We start from the raw sequence: 20,780 nt of genomic DNA on the forward strand, positions 1-20,780 counted from the left end.
GAAATGGATAAATTCCTGGACACTTGCCTCCTCCCAAGCCTAAACCAGGAAGAAGCCGAAACCCTGAACAGACCCATAACAAGGTCTGAAGTTGAGGCAGCAATTAAGAGCTTACCACCCAAAAAAAGCCCAGGTCCAGACGGGTTGACAGCCAAAGAGGAGCTGGTACCATTCCTTCTGAAACTATTCCAAACAATACAAAAAGAGGGAATTCTTCCCAAATCATTTTATGACACCAACATCATCCTGATACCAAAACCCGGCAGAGACTCAACAAGAAAAGAAAACTTCAGGCCAATATCCATGATGAACATAGATGCAAAAATCTTCAATAAAATACTGAAAAGCCGATTGCAACAGCACATCAAAAAGCTTATCCACCATGATCAAGTAGGCGTTATCCCGGGGATGCAAGGCTGGCTCAACATACGCAAGTCTATAAACATAATTTACCACATAAACAGAACCAAAGACAAAAACCACATGATTATCTCAATTGATGCAGAGAAGGCCTTTGACAAATTCAACAGCTCTTTATGCTAAAAACCCTCAATAAGCTAGGTATTGATGGAACGTATCTCAAAATCATAAAAGCTATTTATGACAAACCAACAGCCAATATCATGCTGAATGGGCAAAAACTGGAAGCATTCCCCTTGAAATGTGGCACCAGACAAGGATGCCCTCTTTCAACACTCCTATTCAATATAGTACTAGAAGTTCTAGCCAGAGCAATCAGGCAAGAAAAAGAAATAAAGGGCATTCAAATAAGAAAGGAAGAAGTCGAATTGTCTCTATTTGCAGACGACATGATTGTATATCTAGAAGACCCCATCGTCTCAGCCCCAAATCTCCTGAAACTGATAAGCAAGTTCAGCAAAGTCTCAGGATATAAAATCAATGTGCAAAAATCACAAGCATTCCTATACACCAATAACAGACTTAAAGAGAGCCAAATCAAGAACAAACTTCCATTCACAATTGCCACAAAGAGAATAAAATACCTAGGAATACAACTAACAAGGAACATAAAGGACCTCTCCAAGGAGAACTACAAGCCACTGCTCAATGAAATAAGAGAGGACACAAACAGATGGAGAAACATTCCATGTTCATGGTTAGGAAGAATCAATATCGTGAAAATGGCCATACTGCCCAAAGTAATTTACAGATTCAATGCTATCCCCATCAAGCTACCAATGACCTTCTTTGCAGAAGTGGGAAAAATCACCTTAAACTTCATATGGAACCAAAAGACAGCCCGCATAGCCAAGTCAATTCTAAGCAAAAAGAACAAAGCGGGGGGCATCACACTACCAGACTTCAAACTATACTACAAGGCTACAGTAATCAAAACAGCATGGTACTGGTACCAAAACAGAGATATAGACCAATGGAACAGAACAGAGGTCTCGGAGGCAACACAACATATCTACAACCATCTGATCTTTGACAAACCAGACAAAAACAAGCAATGGGGAAAGGATTCCCTGTTCAATAAATGGTGTTGGGAAAGCTGGCTAGCCATGGGCAGAAAGCAGAAACTGGACCCCTTCCTGACACCTTACACTAAAATTAGCTCCAGATGGATTAAAGACTTAAACATAAGATCTAACACCATAAAAACCCTAGAAGAAAATCTAGGCAAAACCATTCAGGACATAGGTGTAGGCAAGGACTTCATGACCAAAACACCAAAAGCATTGGCAACAAAAGCCAAAATAGACAAATGGGACCTAATCAAACTCCACAGCTTCTGCACAGCAAAAGAAACAGTTATTAGAGCAAATCGGCAACCAACAGAATGGGAAAAAATTTTTGCAGTTTACCCATCTGACAAAGGGCTGATATCCAGAATTTACAAAGAACTAAAACAGATTTACAAGAAAAAACTAACAAGCCCATTCAAAAGTGGGCAAAGGATATGAACAGACACTTTACAAAAGAAGACATACGTGAGGCCAACAAACATATGAAAAAATGCTCATCATCACTGGTCATCAGAGAAATGCAAATCAAAACTACATTGAGATACCATCTCACGCCAGTTAGAATGGCCATCATTAAAAAATCTGGAGACAACAGATGCTGGAGAGGATGTGGAGAAATAGGAACACTTTTGCACTGTTGGTGGGAGTGTAAATTAGTTCAGCCATTGTGGAAGACAGTGTGGCGATTCCTCAAGGACCTAGAAATAGAAATTCCATTTGACCCAGCAATCCCATTACTGGGTATATATCCAAAGGATTACAAATCGTTCTACTATAAGGACACGTGCACACGAATGTTCATTGCAGCACTGTTTACAATAGCAAAGACCTGGAACCAACCCAAATGCCCATCGACGATAGACTGGATAGGGAAAATGTGGCACATATACACCATGGAATATTATGCAGCCATCAAAAACGATGAGTTTGGGTCCTTTGTAGGGACATGGATGAACCTGGAAACCATCATTCTCAGCAAACTGACAGAAGAGCAGAAGATCAAACACAGCATGTTCTCACTCATAGGCGGGTGTTGAACAATGAGAACACATGGACACAGGGAGGGGAGCACCACACACTGGGGTCAGTTGGGGGGAAATAGGGAGGGACGGTGGAGGGTAGGGGGCTGGGGAGAGATAGCAAGGGGAGAGATGCCAGATGTAGGTGATGGGGAGGAAGGCAGCAAATCACACTGCCACGTGTGTACCTATGCAACAATCTTGCATGTTCTTCACATGTACCCCAAAACCTAAAATGCAATAAAATATATTAATGGGGTAAAAAAAAAAAGAAAGAATGCATACACATAATAGAAGTATTAAAAAATATGTAAAATCACAAAAAGTTTTAAACGACACAGAACAGTGGGTCCTTCAGCAGAAAGGGAGAGGGACTGGATAGAAAAGAATCACATAAGTCGATGCAAGTTACTGGTAATATCTCAGTTCTTGGGTTAAGTTATTGGCTCATGGGTTTCATTATATCCTCATGCTTTTAATGTTTTAATTACATATTAATATAACATATATTCTTTTATATGTATTAATTGTTGTATTTTGAGATGATAGTAAAAATTTGAAATCAGAACATATATATATAAATGTATTAATAAGGCTTATTTTTAAAATGCAGGTTAAGGAGAATAAGTGGAACTAATTGTTGGGGGAGGTTGCTGTATGATATAAACCCTCAAAAAAAAAAAGCTTGTTTGGAGGGGCTGGGCATGGTGGCCCATGCCTGCAATTCCAGCACTTTGGAAAGCCGAGGTGGGTGGATCACCTGAGGTCAGGAGTTCCAGACCAGCCTGGTCAACATCGTGAAACCCTGTCTCTACTAAAAACAGAAAAAAATTAGCCAGGCGTGGTAGCAGGCACCTGTAATCCCAGCTACTTGGGAGGCTGAGGCAGGAGGATCACTTGAACCCAGGATGCAGAGATTATAGTGAGCTGAGATCATGCCATTGCATTCCAGTCTGAGGGACAAGAGTAGGACTTCTTCTAAAAAAAAAAAAAAAAAAAAGGCTGTTTGGTAAGGTAATATTCAGAGAGACTGAGAGAGAGTAATAGAGTAATCCATTCAGATATCTAGGGTATTAACTTTCCAGGCAAAAGGAATAGAGGTATGAAGGCTCTAAAGCAGAAGCTAAAGGGAATGTAGCCAGTGAGGATGCAACAAAGTGAGCAAGAGGAAGATCAGAGGACAAAGACAATGAGGAAGCAGAAGGCCTTAGCATGGAGGATCTCATGGGCCTCTGTAATGAATGCATTTATTCTGAGTTAGATGGGAAAATTTATTCTCACCGGAGGAAAAACGACTATTACCATTTATAGAATATGAAATGCCTATCCTATTATTAGATCTTTTTTGTGAATAGAGTTGCACTGTTCTAAGACTAGAAGGAAGTCAACCCAGAGACTCAGTCTTATTTGCCTATATTTAAAATCTCTATAGTAAGGTTTTGTGTTTATGTAAATGTTGATTCAAAAGACTTTTAAAACGTTCTTCTGAGTCACATAGGGTACTGACAAGATGCACACAAGTCAAAAGGGTCTGCACCAAAGCACTTTTTGGGGAGATTTGTCTGTCTTAAATGGAAGTGCTAAACTGGCAGTTACCAAATTTCAGAAAGTTCTAAGTTTAAAACACTCATTTGAGGAAAAAAAAGTTTTATCGTACTTACTTATTTATTGACAAGGTCTTGCTCTGTTACCCAGGCAGAAATGCAGTGGCATGATCACGAATCACTTCAGCCTCAACCTACAGGCTCAAGTGATCCTCCCACCTCAGCCTCCCAAGCATCTGAAAATATAGGCATATGCCACCACAAACAGCTAATTTTTTATTTTTTGTAGAGAAATGGTCTCACTATGTTGCCCAGGTTGGAAAAAAAGACGTTTCAAAGAACTAAATTACTGGAAATAGTCTCACAATGAGGAGAACTGAAATAATTCAAGAAATCACGAATCACTTCAGCCTCAACCTACAGGCTCAAGTGATCCTCCCACCTCAGCCTCCCAAGCATCTGAGGCTATAGGCATATGCCACCACAAACAGCTAATTTTTTATTTTTTGTAGAGAAATGGTCTCACTATGTTGCCCAGGTTGAAAAAAAGATGTTTCAAAGAACTAAATTCCTGGAAATAGTCTCACAATGAGGAGAACTGAAATAATTCAAGAAACCTGGGTTATACTGAGGAGCTTATTATTTACAAGTGTACAACATTAGGAACTCATTATCTAAGTTTGGAATCAATTATTTCTAAAGTTTGTTCCAGGAGTACCTTACTAAGTTTTTAACATTATGAACCTATAGTCGAATGAGAAATATGACTCTATTTGGGCCAGATCTTAGAGAAGAATCAGATAATTCAGATTTGATGATATTTAGGATAATAAAATTAGCAATTCTTTACAGTTTCTTCTAAGTACACACACTCTCAAAATTAAGAGTGCCTAAGAATTACCCTAAACATTTGTAAAAAATGTAGATTCCAGAGTCCCACTTCCAGATAGTCTAATTATACAGACCTGGGATAGAACTTAGGGATCTACCTTGTAAACTAACTTCCCAGATAATACTGATATAAGTGGACAACCACACCACACTGAGAGAAATCACCCAGGTTTTAATTTAGCTGAAGAGACAATTATAACAGTTTAAGGATTACTTTAAATAATCTCAATCTGCAATTTAAATTTAAATTCAAAATATTAAATTTAAATTCAAAAATTTAATAACTGTTAAATTTTAAAATGGGGGGGGAGAAAAGGAAAAAGCTGTTAAGTCATCTGAGTCTTGCTTTTACAATCTTAGGAAAAGAAATCTAGGAAAGAGAAATAGAAAGCAAGAGAATTATTTGAACAGTTTAGTGCTTGTGGGTCTCCTGTCAAGATTTTGAATGAATTGATTCCATAAAGAAGTACAGCATACTTCTTTATGGATGTTACTGTTACATTTAACAGCATAGTTATGAGACATAGCAGCTTTCCAAATAATCAACTAGATAGCCTTGCAACTTCTTTGACTGGATCACTATGGCTTTTAAAAAAGGTCTCACCAATTTTGTGCAAGCTTTGTGTTTCTCATTGATTTCATATACTTAATGCCCAAATTCTGCTTGGACTTTTAAATCTCTAACCTTTGTAACTATTATGAGCTTTCTTCATCATTCACATGGTCATATTCACTTGCTTTACAACTATAATTTGTTTTTTATGCCATTACTTTGTTTGTTCTTGGCAGAGTGAATCAACTGTTCTAGCGACTATCTCACCTCCACCAGCATCAATGGCCAGTGTGGCCATGACATTTTGAAATTGCTGGCCAGATAGTAGTTACGAGAGTTATACTAAAATATAGCCTCAGAATCCAAGAGTTTAAGATACTATCAGGAGTTTCAGATATCCAGGTACTAAGGTATTAAGATGAGCAATGGAAACAAATTCTACTTAGACTTTCAATCAATAGTTACCATAAAATGTGACAGGACTTTGTATAATACTGAAGAAGTGAACAACTTCATTAAATACCAAATCACCTAATTATTTTCACCCAAAATTTTACTTGCACATGAATACTTTAGCAATAAAGAAAGTTTACTGCTGTGAACAATTACAGAGGATAGAGGCTAAAGATAAGGCTTCATAGGCCGATGATATAATTGTAAAATATTGATTTTAATGTCAAGATTTTCTTAATGTCAAAATGTCAAATTTTCTTAATTTTGCAAATATTGTATTAATATATTTATCTATCGTTCAGACTTCCCTATCTGTAAAATACAAAAAAAAAAAAAACATATTTGTAATTAAGATTTGACTTTAGACAAGGGCAAAAGAAGATGGCCAAGTAGAGCCCTCCAGCAATCATCCCCCATGCAGGAACACCAAATTAAACAACTATCAACACAAGAAAGCATTATTATAAAACCAAAAAAATCAGGTGTGCAATCATAGTATCTAACTTTACTATCAAAGGGAGAGTCATTTAAAAGGGTAGGAAGGATAACCTAGGCAAATCTTGCATTACCTACAACATCTCTCCCCCAAACCCAGGCGGCATAGCACTGAGAGAGAATCTGTATCTGGAAAAGGGAGAGTGAAGTGATTATGGGATACTGCATTGTAACTCAGTGGTGCCCTACCACAGTGGAACACAACACTGGGCAGAATTCTGCCAGCTCACAGAGGGGGCATATAGACCATCCCTGGCCCAGATGGGAAAGCCTCCATCTCCAGGAGGAGAAAGCCACGTTTCAGCCGACTTCAACATCTGTGGAATAAAGTGGCCTGAGCCTCTAATAAATTTGAGTGGCAGTTAGGCCATAGTAACTATAGTACTTGGGAAAGCCCCAGTGTTGCAATGGCCTAAGAGACTGGGCTTGGAGTGCAATCCAGCACAATACTGGCTGCAGTGATGACAGAAGTACATGCATCGCCTCTCCCCCAACTTCATGTAGTGCAATGCAGAGACTCTTTCCACTTGTGGAAAAGAGAGGAAAGAATAAAGAAGACTTGTCTTGCTACTGAATACAAGCTCAGCCACAGTAAAACACAAAAACCCAAATACAAGTAGAATCCTAAAGGCTTCAATTGCAGGTCTTTAGTCTTGAATGGTGTTTCTTGACACACCCAGGGCCAGAAAGGAATCTGCAACCCTGGTCGTATAAATTGACTCCCAGCAGAACTCACCACTAGATAAGGGGCCTCCAGCCTTGAATAAACATCATCAGCAGCCAAATAGTGGTGGCCATGGGGCTTGGGTGACCCCTGGTGGATGCTGCATTCAGCAGGGAGTCCTCAGGCTTTCCTGGTGTTCTAATGCAGTCAACTCCTGTGCTGACCACAGGAGTGCAGGTATCACTCCTCTTCCAACTCAAGGCAGCCAAGCATAAAGACCCCTTCCACTTGGGGGAAAGAGCTGGAAGAGCCAGAGACTCTGCCTGGGAACCCAGGAAGTTCTCCCTTATCTTGCCCAAGTCCGCCAAGGCTATGAATCTAGGAGTCACAGCATACCTGGGCTTAGGGCACCTGGTAGTAGTAGCTATAGGCTTTGGTAACAACATTCAGCTACATTTGAAATCTTAGAAAATCCACTCAAGGAGAGGTACAAACAATGCCATAAGACAAAGACTGAAATAAATATCTAACACTGTATTGCCCAGACAATGGTGAATGTCCATAAGCATCAAGAACAACTAGGAAAACACGACCTCACCAAACAGACTAAATAGGGCTCCAGTGACCAATCTTGGAGTGATGAAGACATGTGGCCTCAGACAGGGAATTCAAAACAGCTGTTTTGAAAAAGCTCAATCAACTTCAAGATAACACAGAGAAGGAATTCTATCAGATAAATTTAAGAGAGAGACTCAAATAATTTTAAAAATAAACAATTCCTGGCTAAAAAATTCAGTTGACAAACTGAAAAATACATCAGTGTCTAAACAGCAGAACTGATCAAGCAGAAAAAGAATTAGCAAAGCAGAAGAAGAATTAGTGAGCTTGGAAACAGGCTATGTGAAAATACACAGAGAAATTAAAGAATACACAAAAACATGGAAAGATATTCTATGTTCATGGCTTGAAAGAATATTGTAAAAATAGCCATATTACTCAAAGTGAACTATAAATGTAGTGAAATTCCTACAAAAATATCAATGACATTCTTCACAGAAATAGAAAAACAAAATCCTAACTTTTATATGGAACCACAAAAGATCCAGAATACCTAAAGCAATCACGAGCAAAAAGAACAAAACTAGAGGAATAATACTTCCTGACTCTAAATTATGCTAGAAAGCTATAGTAACCAAAATAGCATGGTAGGGACATAAAAACAGACACATAGAGCAATGAAAGAGAACAAAGAACCCAGCTATAAATCCACATATTTGCAACCAACTCACCATCAACAAGTGCCAAGAACATACACTGAGAAAACAACAGTCTCATCTACAAATGGTGCTGGGAAAACTGGATATCCTTACGCAGAAGAATTAAACTAGACAGCTGTTCTCACTATATACAAAAATCAAATCAAAATGGATTAAGGACTTAAATACCTTAAACTGTGAAACTACTAGAAGAAAACGTAGGAGAAATGATTCAGGACACTAATCTGGACAAAGATTTCTTGAATAAGACTTTAAAAGCGCAAGAAACCAAAGCAAAAATGGACAAATGGGATCATGTCAAGCTAAAAAGCTTCTGCACAGCAAAGAAAACAATCAACAAAGAGACAATCTGAAGAACAGAAGAAAATATAGGCACACTATTCACCTGACAAAAGATTAATAATGAGAAAATATAAGCAATTCAAACAATTCAATAGCAAAATAACAAATTACTGGATTAAAAAAATGGGCCAAAGATCTCAATAGACGTTTCTTAAAAGAAGACATACAAATGAACAACAGGTATATAAAACAATCCTCAACAACACTACTCATCAGAGAAATACAAATCAAAACCATAGTGAGATATCATCTCAGCCCAGTTAAAATGGCTTTTATCAAAAAGATAAAAAATAATGGATGATGGGGAGGATGTGGAGAAAGAAGAATACTCATACACAGTTTATGGGAAGGTAAATTAGTATGCTACTATGGAAAACAGGATGGATGTTCCTCGAAAAACTAAAAATAGAAATGGTCCAGCAAACTCACTGCTGGGTACATATTCAAAAGAAAAAAAAAATCAGTATATTGGAAAGGTATCTGCACTCCTGTGCTTATTCCAGTACTATTCACAATAGTCAAGATAGAGAATTGACCTAAGTGCCCATCAACAGATGAATAAAGAAAAAATATGATACACATAAGCAATGGATTATTATTTCACCATAATAAAGAATAATATCTTGTCACTTGAGACAACATGGATAGTAATGGAAGACGTTATATTAGGTGAAATAAGCCAAGTACAAAAAGACGAATACTGCACATTCTCACTCATACGTGGGTGCTAAAAAGGTTCATCTCATGGAGGTAGAAAGTAGAATAATAGTTACCAGAGGTTGGGAAGGGTGTGCATAGGGGTTGGGAAAGAGGGTAGGATAAAAAGGGGTTGGTTAGTGGGTACAAAAATACAGTTTGATAGTAGGAATAAGACCCAGTGTTTGATGGCACAACAGGGAAACTATAGTTAATAATTACTTATTGTATATTTCAAAATTACTAGAGAGGTGGATTTGGAATGTTCTCAATGCAAAAAAGTGACAAATATTTGAGGTGATGGATATTGCAATTCCCCTGATTTGATCATTACACAGTGTCTGCTTTTATCAAATATCATATGCACTCCATAAATATGTACAACTACCACGTAACCATAAAAATACAAAAACAAGAAAAGAATATTTTGCCAATAGTTTTGCCCAGTAAAGTATCTTTTTTCTTGCCCCATATAAGGAGGTTATGTGGTAAGTTAAACCACTATGGAGAAAAGCCACTGAATCTCATAACACAAGTTATGTATGTTGTGTCATACAGGCATGAACTAGTATTCAGTAACACGTTTAAGTTCTAGTTTAGTAACTTTCTAAACGTATGATCTTGGAAAAAATAAAAACCTCCCTGGGCCTCAATATCCTCAAGTATAGAATGAGTTTGACAGTAACCTCTCTTATTCTGAGAGTTAAGTAAGGTAATTCATATAAAATGGTTATCACAAAACCTATTACAGGGAACACAAGAAGTATAAAAAATCATTATCATCATCATAAATACAGGTTAAAAGGATAACACTCTATATACAATAAAAAGTAATGAACTGTATGTGGGAGAAGATAAAATCAGAATTTTAAAAGAGATTTAAGTAGAGCTATCTGATTGCATAATTTGGTTTGTAATAAATGATGGCTGGGTCAGTAAAGGTATTTCACATAATTCTAGCAATATCAAAAGTCACTGTTGTGAGACTTAAAGAGATTCCTTGTACAGGTTGCCATTTTAAAAAATAATTTTCAAAAGCATATTTTTCTCCTCTCTGCTAATCTCATGGCCAGAGCTATGGTTTACCCACATCAAACATCCTATTCTTCTCCTTCATTCATAGATCATAAATTTTGTACAGCTTCTAACTTTTCCTTATTTCTACTTTTGAAACTAGTAGAAGCCTCTGATTGAAACATTCCATATGAACCAGAGCAGGCAGCTCTGTTATGTAAAAACTTAAAGGACCAAGAATTGTATACTCATTAAAGATGTTAGAAATATATATTTATCAGTCTAACATCTTTCCTTGCATGTTTCCTACTCCTTGCATTCCCTCATTTCTTCTTTTTTTCAAAGGGAAATGTCAACACTGACCTAAAAAAGCAAATTTTAAAATATTGATAGATGCTCTTAAAATGCACTAATGGATGCTAAATCAAAGAAATATCATGACAAAATAAGGGACACTGAAAAATATCTCTTGAAGTCATTTTCCAAAGATGATATGTTAATCCATGAAAGCCCTGATACATATGGTAATTATGGGCAACATATTTTGCTAAACTGAACTGAAGAAACAATTCAAAATTCTTCAAGGTGAATAATTAAGGAATATTTGGTTTCTCTGGTGTTTGTTTCTTTGAAAAGGTTCATTTTACAGCTGAAAGTTTCAGAGAAGATTACTAGAAAATACTCTTCTCTCTTCAGCATGTGGAAAGACTGTTCCACAGCAATCTTTATATTCTGTAAATCTATCCTACTGTAGTAGTCTACTGTAATCTTTGTTCTACAAGCAGTCAATTCTACCATGAAACAAAAATCCTCTCTATCTTAAGAAATTTGCTTACCAGAACATTTTCAATATACTGAAATAGACATTTCTCAGGTACTTAATGTGTTCAATTGCTGGAGCGTATCAAAATCTTCAAATTTAAGACAAGTGCAGAGAGGATCCAAGATGGCCAAATAGGAACAGCTCTGGATTGTAGTTCCCAGCGAAAACGCAGAGGATGAGTCATCACCACATTTCCAAACAAATTTTTACTGCCCACAGACCAGGAGATTCCTGGGCAGAAAAGTGTCGTGAGTCTCCAGTGCGGCTGTTTCAGCTGGCGCAGTGGGTCTCCGCACGAAAACACACACAAAGCCAGGCACCATTTCAACTGGCGACTGGAAAGTCTGAGAGACGGAGTCACCCATTCAGCTGAAAAAAGGGGCTGAAACAGGGAGCCAGGTGATCTGGCTTGGCTGGTCCCACCCCCACAAAGACCAGCAATCTGAAACGCTCTGGATTGAGAGTTTCACAGCAAGCACAGCTGGACCCAGGACGGTCCAGCACTGTCGGGGGGAAGGGTGTCTGCCATTACCGAGGCAGTCCACCACTACCAAGGCAGTCTGCCATTACTGAGGCAAACCGCCATTACTGAGGCAGACTGCCATTACTGAGGGAGACCGCCATTACCGAGGCAGTTCTCATTATATCCCTATAAACAAAACCGAAAGGAAGTTCACACAGCAGGTGGGTAGAGCCCACGGCAGCTCTGCAACACTTCTGCTGGTAGACTGTGACTAGGCTACCTCCTTGCTGGGCATGGCATCTATGAAAAAAGGAAGCAGAATGACAGGAACTTATAAAAAAAGCCCCACCTTCCTGGGACAGAGCACCTGGGAAAAAAAGGCAGTTATGTGTTCCATTGCAGCAGACTTAAACGTACCTGCCCAGCAGCTCTGAACAGAACAACGGAGCTCACAGCTCAGCACTTGAGCTCCTATAAGGGACAGACTGTCTCCTCAAGTAGCTCCCTGACCCCTGTATAACCAAAGAGACACCTCATACAGAAGAGCTCAGACTGACATCTGGCAGGTATCCATCTGGGACAAAGATAACAGAAGAAACTGACAGCAATATTTACTGTTCTGCAGCTGCTGCAGGTGATCCTCAGGCAAGCAGGGTCTGGAGTTAACCTCCATCAGTTCTACAGCAGGAGGCCTGTTACAGGAAAACTAAGAAACAGAAAGAAATAACTTCATCAGCAAAAAAAAGGACGTCTACTCAGAGATCCCACCTGAAAGTCACCAACCACAAAGACCACAGGTAGATAAATCCACAAAGATGCAAAGAAACCAGAGTAAAAATGATGAAAATACCCAAAATCACAATGCCTCTCCTCCTACAAGGGATCACAACTCCTCACCGGCAAGGGAACAATGCTGGATAGAAAATGAGTCTGATGAATTGAAAGAAACAGGCTTCAGAAGGTGGGTAAGAACAAACTTCTCTGACCTAAATATCATGTTCTAACCCAGTGCAAAAAAACTAAGAACCTTGAAAAAAGGTTTGACAAGATGCTCATAAGAATAAACAGCTTAGAAAGAAATATAAACGAATTGATGGAGCTGAAAAACACAACACGAGAACTTTGCGAAGCATACACAAGTTTCAATAGCCGAATCGATCAAGCAGAAGGAAGGATATCAGAGATTGAAGATCAACTCAATGAAATAAAATGAGAAGGCAAGATGAGAGAAAAAAGAGTAAAAAGAAATGAACAAAGCTTCCAAGAAATATAGGATTGTGTGGAAAGACCAAATCTATGTTTGATAGGTATACATGAACGTGGCAGAGAGAATGAATCCAAGCTTGAAAACACTCTTCAGGACATTATCCAGGAGAACTTCCCCAACCTGGCAAGGCAGGTCAACATTCAAATACAGGAAATACAGAGAACACCACAAAGATATGCCCCAAGAAGAGCAACCCCAAGGCACATAATCGTCAGATTCACCAGGGTTGAAATGAGGGAAAAAATGCTAAGGGCATGCAGAGAGAAAGATCACGTTACCCATAAAGGGAAGCCAATCAGAATCCCAGCAGATCTCTCAACAGAAACCCTACAAGCCAGAAGCCAGTGGGGACCAATATTCAACATCCTTAAAGAAAAGAACTTTCAACCCAGAATTTCATATCCAGCCAAACTAATCTTCATAAGCAAAGGAGAAATAAAATCCTGTATGAACAAACAATTGCTCAGAGATTTCATCATTACCAGGCCTGCTTTACAAGAGCTCCTGAAAGAGGCATTAACACAGAAAGGAACAACCAGTACCAGCCATTCCAAAAACGTACCAAATGGTAAAGAGCATCAACACAATGAAGAAATTGCGTCAACTAATGGGCAAAACAACCAGCTAGCATCAAAATGGCAGGATGAAATTCACACGTAACAATATTAACCTTAAAGGTAAATGAGCTAAATGCACCAATCAAAAGACACAGACTGGCAAATTGGATAAAAATCCATTGGTGTGCTGTATCCAGGAAATCCATCTCACATGCAATGATACACATAGGCTCAAAATAAAGGGATGGAGGAAGATTTACCAAGCAAATGGAGAGGAAAAAAAAAAAAGCAGGAGTTACAATCCTAGTCTCTGATAAAATAGACTTTAAACCAATAAAGATCAAAGGAGACAAAGAAGGGCATTACATGATGGTAAAAAGATCAATGCAACAAGAAGAGCTAACAATCCTAAATAAATACGTGCCCAATACAGCAGCACCCAGACACATAATGCAATTTCTTAATGACCTACAAAGAGACTTAGACTCCCATACAATAATACTAAGAGACTTTAACACTCCACTGTCAATATTAGACAGATCAATGAGACAGAAAATTAACAAGGATATCCAGAACTTGAACTCAGACCTAGACCAAGAAAACCTAATAGACATTTACACAACTCTCCACCCCAAATCCACAGAACATACATTCTTCTCAGCGCCACATCAAACCTACTCTAAATTTGACCACATAATGGGAAGTAAATCACTCCTAAGCAAATGCAAAAGAACAGAAATCATAACAAACAGTCTCTAGACCACAGTGCAATCAAATTAGAATTCAGAATTAAGAAACTAACTCAGAACTGCACAACTTCATGGGAACTGAAAAACTGGCTCTTGAATGTAAACAATGAAATGAAGGCAGAAATAAAGATGTTATTCGAAACCAATGAGAATGGAGACACAATGTAGCAGAATCTCTGGGACACATGTAAAGCAGTGTCTAGAGGAAAATTTATAGCAATAAATGCCCACATGATAAGCAAGGAAAAGATCTAAAATTGACACCCTAGTCATCAAAATTGAAAGAGCTAGAGGAACAAGATCAAAAAAACTCAAAAGCTACCAGAAGACAACAAATAACTAAAATCAGAGCAGCACTGAAGGAGATAGAGACACAAAAAAAAAACCTTCAAAAAATCAATAAATCCAGGAGCTGTTTTTTTTTTAAAGATCAACAAAATAGACCACTAGCCAGCTTAACAAAAAAGAAAAGAGAGAATACTCAAATAGATACAATAAAAAATGATAAAGGGGATATCACCTCGGATTCCACAGAAATACAAACCACCATCAGAGATTATTACAAGGAACTCTATGCACACAAACCAGGAAACCTGGAAGAAATTGATAAATTCCTGGACAATTACATCCTCCCAAGCCTGAACAAGGAAGAAGTCGAAGCCCTGATTAGACCAATAACAAAGGCTGAAGTTGAGGCAGCAATTAATAGCTTATCAACCAAAAAAAGCCTAGGTCCAGATGGGTTCACAGCCGAATTCTAACAGACATACAAAGAGAAGCTGGTGCCACTCCTTCTGAAACTATTCCAAGCAATACCAAAATAGAGAATCCTCCCCAAATCTTTTTATGAGACCAACATCATCCTGATACCAAAACCCGGCAAAGACTCAGCAAGAAAAGAAAACTTCAGGCCAATATCCATGATGAACATAGATGCAAAAGTCTTCAATAAAATACAGGAAACCCATTGCAACAGCACATCAAAAAGCTTACCCATCACGATCAAGTAGGCTTCATACCAGGGATGCAAGCCTGGTTCAACATGCGCAAGTCTATAAACGTAATTCACCACATAAACAGAACCAAAGACAAAAACCATATGATTATCTCAATAGATGTAAAGAAGACCTTTGACAAAATTCAACAGCCCTTTATGCTAAACTCTCAATAAAGTAGATATTGAAGGATTGTATCTCAAAATAATAAAAGCTATTTACGACAAACCAACAGCCAATATCATACTAAATCGGCAAAAACTGGAAGCATTCCGTTCGAAATCAGGCACAAGACAAGGATGCCCTCTCTCACCACTCCTATTCAATATAGTATTGGAAGTTCTAACCAGAGCAATCAGGCAAGAAAAAGAAATAAAGGATATTCAATTAGGAAAGGAGGAAGTCAAATTGTGTCTACTTGCAGACTACATCATTGTATATTTTGAAGACTCTATCGTCTCAGCGCAAAATCTCCTGAAACTGAAAATCAACTTCAGCGAAGTCTCAGGATGCAAAATCAATGTGCAAAAATCACAAGCATTCCTATACACCAATAACAGAATTAAAGAGATCCAAATTAAGAACGAACTGCCATTCACAACTGCTATGAAGATAATAAAATACCTAGGAACACAACTAACAAAGAATGTAAAGGATCTCTTCAAGAAGAACTACAAACCACTGCTCAAGGAAATAAGAGAGGACACAAACAGATGGAGAAACATTCCATGCTAATGGCTAGGAAGAATCAGTATCATGAAAATGGACATAGTGCCCAAAGTAATTTACAGATTCAACGCCATCCCCATCAAGCTACCAATGACCTTCTTCACAGAACTGGAAAAAACCACCTTAAACTTCATATGGAACCAAAAGAGAGCCCACATAGCCAAAACAATCCTAAGCAAAAAAGACAAACCTGGAGGCATCACATTACCTGATTTCAAACTATACTACAAGGCTACAGTAATCAAAACAGCATGGTACTGGTATCAAAACAGAGATATAGACCAGTGAAACAGAACAGGGGCCTTGGGGCAAACACCACACATCTACAACCATCTGATCTTTGACAAACCTGACAAAAACAAGCAATGGGGAAAGGATTCCCTGTTTAATAAACGTTGGGGAAACTGACTAGCCATGTTCCACAAAGCAGAAACTGGAGCCCTTCCTGACACCTTACACTGAAATTAACTCCAGATAGATTAAAGACTTAAACTTAAGACCTAACACCATAAAAACCTTAATAGAAAATGTAGGCAATAACATCCAGGGCATAGGCATAAGCAAGGACTTCATGACAAAAACACCAAAAGCATTGGCAGCAAAAACCAAAATAGACAAATGGGATCTAATTAAACTCCAGAGCTTCTGCACAGCAAAAGAAACAACCTTTGGAGTGAATTGGCAACCAACAGAATGTGAAAAAATTTTTGTAATCTACCAATCTGACAAAGGAATTATATCCAAAATCTACAAAGAACTAAAACAGATTTACAAGAAAAAACAAACCAACCCATCCAAAAGTGGACAAAGGATATGAACAGACACTTTTCAAAAGAAGACATAGTATGAATCCAACAAACATATTGAAAAAATGCTCATCATCACTGGTCATTACAGAAATGCAAATCAAAACTACATTGAGATACCATCGCATGCCAGTTAGAATGGCCATCATTAAAAAATCTGGAGACAACAGATGCTGGAGAGGATGTGGAGAAATAGGAACACTTTTACACTGTTGGTGGGAGTGTAAGTTAGTTCAACCATTGTGGAAGACAGTGTGGCGATTCCTCAAGGACCTAGAAATAGAAATTCCATTTGACCCAGCAATCCCATTACTGGGTACATATCCAAAGGATTATAAGCTGTTCTATTACAAGGACACATGCACACATATGTTCATTACAGCACTGTTCAGAATAGCAAAGACTTGGAACCAACCCAAATGCCCATCAATGATAGACTGGACAGGGAAAATGTGGCACATATACACCATGGAATACTATGCAGCCATAAAAAATGATGAGTTCGTGTCCTTTGTAGGGACATGGATGAACCTGGAAACCATCATTCTCAGCAACCTGACACAGGAACAGAGAATCAAGCACTGCATATTCTCACTCATAGGTGGGTGTTGAACAATGAGAACACATGGACACAAGGAGCAGAGCATCACACACTGAGGTCTGTCATGGCGGACTAGGGGAGGGACAGTGGGGGGTAGGGAGTTGGGGAGGGATAACATGGAGAGAAATGCCAGATATAGGTGATGGGGAGGAAGGCAGCAAACCACATTGCCATGTATGTACCTATGCAACAATCCTGCATGTTCTTCACATGTATCCCAGAACCTAAAATGCAATAAAATATTTTATATATATATATATATATATATATATATATATATATATATATATATAAAATAAAATGAAAAATAAACAAATTAAAGACAAGGATTTATAGGCAATTTATATTGATATTACATATTAGATATTGATACTGAGCTTTGAATTTATTTTAAAAAGTAATAAAAGGCCAACTAAAACTGGTTTTGGTAACTAAAAATGTTTTTTGTAATAAAAAACACTTTATTACATGTAAATGTTAGACTGAAAACCAAAGTTTACATTTGATATTTACAATTTAAAATGGATTTATCCAATTTACAACTGATTTACAATTTCCAACTAATTTACAATTGATACTCCTTGTAGCTAAATTCTCTTCTACCCTATCTGTGCCAGAAATACCTAAATTTACACCACTGTCTTTGTTTTTTTTTTTTACTCTTTTTTTTTTTACTCTTTTTTTTTTTAACTAGTAGAATCCTCAATGTGTTACTAGGCATGTAGCTACCTAGCGAAGAGACTAGAATAGGTTACTTTCTTTGCCTCAGGAATTAACAGAGATGGAAAAATTTTAAGTTAAGATTTTATTATATCTCAATTTCATTCAAACTATTAAATTAGTAAGGATATTTTCAAAGGTAAAGTAGGTTCACATTTTTCTGACTTTTGTTCAAAAAGAACAAATTTTACACCATTTCTTTCCAGGCAACATGTTGCAAGTGTTCTTAGCCTAAGAGAAGGTGCCATCATTGAATGATTATTAACAAATGCAACCATTAAAAGGAAAAATAAGAATTTAAGAGAAATATATAAAATAGCTAAATAAAACCACATTACTGATAAAAGAAACCTCCTAGAGTTGAACTTATTATAGATGTTTTCAGCATCTAATTTCTACTAAAAGAGAAAAAGAAATTTCTACTTAGCTAAAAGTTAATTTACCATGGTCCTTAAATTATTATGATGATGATAAAAATATCTATTAACTTTCTATTTATTGGATTTTCTGACAGATAAGATACATTAGAATTAAAATATATCCTTAGAAACAACTTGTTGGTAAAAACCACCAAATCCATATCCCATTAAAAAATGGTCATGTGCACCCTTACCCGCAACCATGCATGCACTCCCTCCCGTGAATAATACAGGCTTTGCTGTTGGGAAGGCCAATATGGTAGAAATGAGTTTCAATAACAACTAAGTTTTTCAGAATCCTCCTTTTTATAAACATATAAACCTTATAATAATTGCACCTTTTTTTACACACACAATTTTATAATAATTCAACTTTAAATTCAAATATGTGAAAATACTTTTATAATTGCTATGTATTAAAATTATAAAGCAGAAAGTTATTTGGTTTGTAAACATTCCAATGTGTGTTAAACGTCATTATATTTACAGTCTTCCTGGAAACATAGCTCTTCTGTTTGAAGAACGTCCTGTAACAATCTTACAGAGTAAGTCTGCTGGCAATAAATTCCGTCTTATTTAAGACATTTTTTTTTACTTGGAGTCTCTTTTTGTCACCCAGGCTGGAGTGCAGTGGTACAATCTTGGTTCACTGCAACCTTGGCCTCTTGGGTTCAAGCAATTATCCTGCCTCAGCCCCCAAGTAGCTGGGGTTACAGGCATGTGCCACCACACCTGGCTAATTTTTTATATTTTTGATAGAGACAGGGTTTCACTATGTTGGCCAGGCCGGTCTTGAACTCCTTACCTCAAGTGATCAGCCCACCTTGACCTCCCAAAGTGCTGGAATTACAGGCATAAGCCACTGCCCCCAGCCAAGAGAGACTTTATTTACTACTTCATTTTGAAAGATATTTCACTGAGTTAGAATTTGTGGTTTCCAGTTTTTTCATTCAGCACTTTAAAGTTACTACAATCCCATTTTCTCCTGACTTGAATGGCTTCTGAGGAAAAAGCTACTCTAATATTTGTTTCTTTGTAGGTGGTGTGTGTTTCACCCACAACATATCCTCTATCCTGCTGCTGGCTTTGGTATTTTCAGTATGTTTTTTTCACTTTTAATATTTTATGCCTATGTGTGTTTGTTTTTTAGGAGAGGGTGTGGTGGTGAAAATTTATCCAGCATGGTGTTCTTCAAGCTTCGTGGATTTGTGAATACTAATTATACAATTGTTAGATTGTTTGATTTAGTCTTACAATTCCTGGATACTTTAATTGTTCTATTTTGCTTTCCACTTTTTTCTTCAACGCTATTGAAGAAAAACTGAGTAACAGAGAAGTTTGGGTAACTTCTACTACTCTATTTTCCGTTTCACTGATTCTTTCCTTGGCTATAAACTTGTTGAAGATGGTCTTCATCTCTGTTATTGTGCTTTTTATTTCTAGCACTTTCATTTTATTCATTCTTATAGTTTCCATATCTCTGCTAAAATTAAACATCTAATCTTGCATATCATGCTTTTTCATCAGAACTTTTAACATACAAATTGTAATTATTTTAAATTTCCTGTCAGGTAGTTCCAACATCTCTGTCATATCTTATTCTGGTTCTCTGGATTGTTCCTGGAGTGGTACCTTTTCTTGAAATTTCATATATTTTGTAATGTTTTTTGAAAGCTGAATATTTTGTCTAGAGCAGTAGAGACTAAGGAAGTTTTAAAACTTACAAATGCATAAAAATTTCTTTCTGATAGGCCTTTAGGGGTTTGTGGTAGGTGAGGAGTTGAGCTGGATTTGAGGGTATTTTTTTGCCATACAGGTTTCAAATTCCTCTGAAGATACCTTTTATTTAAAGTGGAGGTCTGTATTTCCTTTCATTTAGGGTAGGGGCAGAATCTTATAGACCCCTCCCCACAAATAGCTGTGTTTCTGTCCCTCAGGTTTCTGCCACAAAAAAAAAAAAAAACTACTGAGTACTCTCATCAGGTAAGAGCCCATGGAAAAAAAGCCCATAAGTGGATAAGAACATCCTATATCAGTTGCCCTCATATGCTAGCAGCCTATAGCTAAATTCTTAACAGTGCCTGAGTGCATATGCTCCAGGTAAGCAAACGTTTGTGTTATGTCACTTCTCTTTAGGCATCTCCTTAGATCTCATAGTCTTTGCCCTGCAATTTCATCTGACAGGTTCAAAAACAAAGTTATAAATTTGTAGT

General features: G+C 37.5%; 1 protein-coding gene and 1 long non-coding RNA gene across 7 annotated transcripts in view; one reads left to right on the forward strand and one right to left on the reverse strand.

The window, feature by feature from the left end:
- Positions 1-20,780, reverse strand: part of DYNC2H1 (dynein cytoplasmic 2 heavy chain 1) — a 396,897-nt gene that overhangs the window by 145,175 nt on the left and 230,942 nt on the right. The gene's annotated exons all lie outside the window — the stretch shown is intronic.
- On the forward strand, positions 3,109-16,631 carry LOC116556392. The gene is made up of 3 exons (XR_004270973.1): positions 3,109-3,122; positions 12,683-12,685; positions 16,546-16,631. It is a non-coding gene; the product is annotated as an uncharacterized LOC116556392 (long non-coding RNA).

Source organism: Sapajus apella, unplaced genomic scaffold, assembly GCF_009761245.1.
Source record: "Sapajus apella isolate SASKATOON/1434 unplaced genomic scaffold, GSC_monkey_1.0 scaffold16, whole genome shotgun sequence".
Lineage (NCBI taxonomy): Eukaryota > Metazoa > Chordata > Mammalia > Primates > Cebidae > Sapajus > Sapajus apella.